The sequence below is a fragment of the Frankliniella occidentalis genome, unplaced genomic scaffold, assembly GCF_000697945.3.
Source record: "Frankliniella occidentalis isolate FOCC.00 unplaced genomic scaffold, Focc_3.1 Scaffold30, whole genome shotgun sequence".
Classification (NCBI taxonomy): domain Eukaryota; kingdom Metazoa; phylum Arthropoda; class Insecta; order Thysanoptera; family Thripidae; genus Frankliniella; species Frankliniella occidentalis.
Window position 1 is genome coordinate 214,260 of NW_026267160.1, and position 3,923 is coordinate 218,182.

Here is a 3,923-nt window from a genome sequence, read left to right on the forward strand (position 1 = left end):
TTTGAGTGTACTGTGTGCAACAAGAAATTCGCCTACAGTTCCCACCTCCATGGCCATCTCCGAACGCACACAGGAGAGAAGCCTTTCGAGTGTACTGTGTGCAACAAGAAATTTTCGGCGACTAACAGCCTGCACAGACATCTCCGAACGCACACTGGAGAGAAGCCTTGCACTGTGTGAAATTTGTACTATCTAGTAGCCAACGTAAGCATGTTAGCATTTTAAACTTCGCGCCTGATTCTGGCTAGAAAATTTTCCTGCCCAGAAAAGTAATTTCAATTTCAAACCCAAACACTTTGTTGATCTCCTTATGATACCATAAGTAAACCTTGGCGCTGTTTCATAAAACCAATATTTTTGTGGCACCCTCTTATAGATTTATTGTGTATCGCTGTTACATGATCGGATAGTTGTTATTTTTTGTACCAAACATTATTTTCTAATTTGCACTTGCCGTTTGATAGCGATTTTTTTAAAGATGATTGTAGTTTGAGTAAATGTGATTTTATCACGTTTGCGTTCGAGCGTTTTCTTAATTGAAATGTGCTTATAATTATACGTAGTGAGATTCTGATTGTATCATAAACTATATGAACTAAAATATATGAACTAAATTTGTAAACTTATATTATGTTTTCCGCCTTGCTCCTTGTTACTGTGATTCTGCAGGAATAACGCGCTGAAGCATGCACCTTGATTTTTTAGCATGACTTAGTATACGTAAACAGTTATACTCTCTACTAACTTGCTACTTTTCGCACAATCTACGCTTGTCTGGCGCTGCCGCTCACTCACTTATCGGGCACCTATCAGGCCGGCGAGCGCCGCCGCCGTTTGGAACACAGCCGGTCAGTCACCGCTCGTGTAGCACACGGGCGCATGCAAATATGGACCGCAATACGTCAGGAATTTATGCCCCGTTTCTATGTTTTATCTGCTGTTGCGGTGCAGACACTGCTGCGGCTGGGCGGGGGGCACATGCTATGTGTGCAGCCCGATGAGCCCCGCAATGTTGCGGACAAGACGGCCGGAGGGAGGGGGAGGTGAGGGGTTCTACACTATGAATACAAGCGCACACCGATTTTTCTGTGTTTTTTTTTCTAATTTGTCTGAGTTTTCATTTGATTTCTTCTGATTTTTCCTAATTTGCTCTTAATTTTGATGATTTTTTAAAATTTTAATGATTTTTTCGGAGGGTTACACTGATATTTGTGATTGCATGACCCGAGAGGAAACGACTGTTAAACTTTGTGTCAGCCGGATTACGGATTACCCGGATTACCTCCGGAGTGTCCTCCGGATTACGTTGCTTTTTCTCTAGGATTACCCCGGATTACCCCCAAAATTTTCCCGGATTACCCCAAAATTTCCCCGGATTACCACGGATTTTTTAGAATGTCCTCGGATTACCCCTCCCTGCCGGATTACCTTTCGGCTGTCCGCCGGATTACCTTAGTCGTTTCCCCCTCGGCATGACCCCTTTACTTTGGCGGTCAGGTGTAGTTACACTACACCTTACTCGAGGGGGCAGAGGGGGGCAGTATACTGCCGCTGCCGGTCCAAAGACACGCGGAGCGCTCCCGACTTTTTGAGCTAATCGGCTGATGGCCCGCGCATCCCCGCCCGCAGCCTTGGGCCGCATCCTAGGGGCCGGACGGCCCGGCCGCCAGGTGATGGTTTTGCGATGAGGCCGATGCTGCTGCTGGACTGGAGCTGCTGCTGCTCCTGGAGCTGGAGCCAATTAGAGACGAGCCTCGGCTGGAGCCGAAAACAAAAGTCGTCCGTCAACCTCCCATTTGAGGGGAGTGACTTAACGAGGTCTGAAGCGCGGCACCACACTGTCCAGCCGCGCGCCCCGCCCCGCCCCGGCCGACCAAGGCTATCCGAACCATCGAACAAGCCTCCGAATTTGCCCTTATGTGGAAATTTCGCCCCGTCGCGCTTGACGGCGCCGCCCGGGCTCGTCCCGTCCTCTTTCTTTTCTTCAACCTAATCGTGTGGGTCTTGAGCCTCCCTGGAGCCTGCGCGGCCAGCCTTTCCAGCGGTTAAGGGAACCTGGTGCGTTCGGTCATCCGAGCGGGGAGGGGGAGGGAGAAAAAAGAAGAAAAAGAGAAAGACAAGCGGCAGAAGTCGGGGCGGCGCTGCTCCTCGCCGTCTCATTTAGAAGTGAAATGACACAGTGCCACCACGACCCACATCTGGTCCATTTTCCCATGCCACATTCATCGCCAGGGATTTGAAGGCTAAGTCTGGGCGGGGAGCCTCAGGCGAGGGCTGTGGCTGCGCTAGCCGCGCGGCGCAGCGGGGGGCCCCTGGACATGACTGGAGTCGACTGGAGAGCAGACTGGAGAATAAGCCTTCGCCACAGCATGCAGATGAGCTCGGGGGCGACGCGATCACCACTTTGTTGTACCGCACAAGAGACGCGTCCGACTCGCGGCGCGGCCGACGCCGACGCACGCCAAGACCACCGCTACTCTTGGAGGCTTTGCTCGAGATCTGCTCTCGCGCCCATGTTTCCCAGGAGGAGAGGCGCACCAGCGTCGCCGTTAAAGCGCCCCCCTGTAATCGCCGGTTCTGCGGCGCTTTAATGCTTTGGAAGTGTCTTCCGGCCGTTTTAAGCTTTTTCTCCAACGACTTCCTCCTCCAGCCTTTGGGCCTTTACAAAGTGGGCCTCATTGCACAACATTTACATTTAGTATCGAGCGGTTTCGAATCGCGATGTGACTGGACGCTCTAAGTAGTACCAATTTTTCAAAAAAATAATTAAAAAAATAATTAACATTTTTAAATAGTCAGCTTAATCAATGTGAGAGTTTTGCGGGAAGGAGAACTTGAAATAAAAATACTTTGTTCCAGTTTGTTGATGTAAAAGCCGCGTTCGAAGGCGGCCTCTCCGCTCGCCCTCAATGGGAATGTGCGCCAATAACGAGCGGACGATAATGAGAAAGATAAATCGGCCGGGATCATCTTCGCGAGCAAATTAATTCTGACTCATCTCGGTGCATAGAGAGCGCACCGGCAGGGGTGCATAGCGCAGCAATAGCGCTGCAGGCTCATTAGCGGCAACAACACTGCAAAAAAAACATCACGGTATGATGAAAATTGAAGCATGTAGTTCTAATACATGTGGCCAAAATCTCGTGTTTACCTCGCTTACGTCTTGCGAAGGCCTTGTTTTGTTAACCCCCCTTTAACATTCCCGTTCTCGTGCAACTTCTTGTTTCCCTCCCTCCCTTTTTTTTATTTTTACCTTTTTTTTTGAAAGCGCACTTGCTGTTTGAAATTCCCCGCCTGCTGCGAGGGATGCACTTTGCGAGCGACCTGGTTGGTCATCCTCTGCGGCCGGTGTGGTCCAGCGGTAAAGAGGGCCGTTTGGATGCTGCGGCGCCCGCCCCTCCAATTCATTTAAGGAGACACATTGTGTTCGCCGAACTCGTATCGCCATCACTCGGCTCGGCCGTCGCCGCCGCCGCAGCCTGGACCCTCCTGCAAAAGCTCCTGGAGAGGGCGCGCCTCCGGTCCTGCAAACGGCCTGCTCTGCGGTGTGTGCGCGCGCACCCTCCTGCTGCTATGCTCGCCCCCGTGAAAGTAGGCGTGGCGGTGGTGGTGGGTCCGGGGCCCTCCAGACACACGGCGGGCGTGGCGCGGAGCGGCGCAGCTTTCATCAGACCGGACGAACATCAAGAACATCGCGGCCCGGCCCGGCCCCGCTCGGACCCGCACACCGAATCCACGCGCCCAATTTTTCGGTTCGGGCGGGCGAAGGCTGCTGCTGCTGCTGCTGGCTGCTCTTATAAACTGGGCCATCTTTGGCTGCCGCTGAGAGGTGTGGTCCCGGCGTGGTCAGCAGCAGGCTTTCCAGTGGTGGCTCCGCCCTTGTTCCACTGTGTGTGTGTGTGTGTGCGAGCGAGACACACACA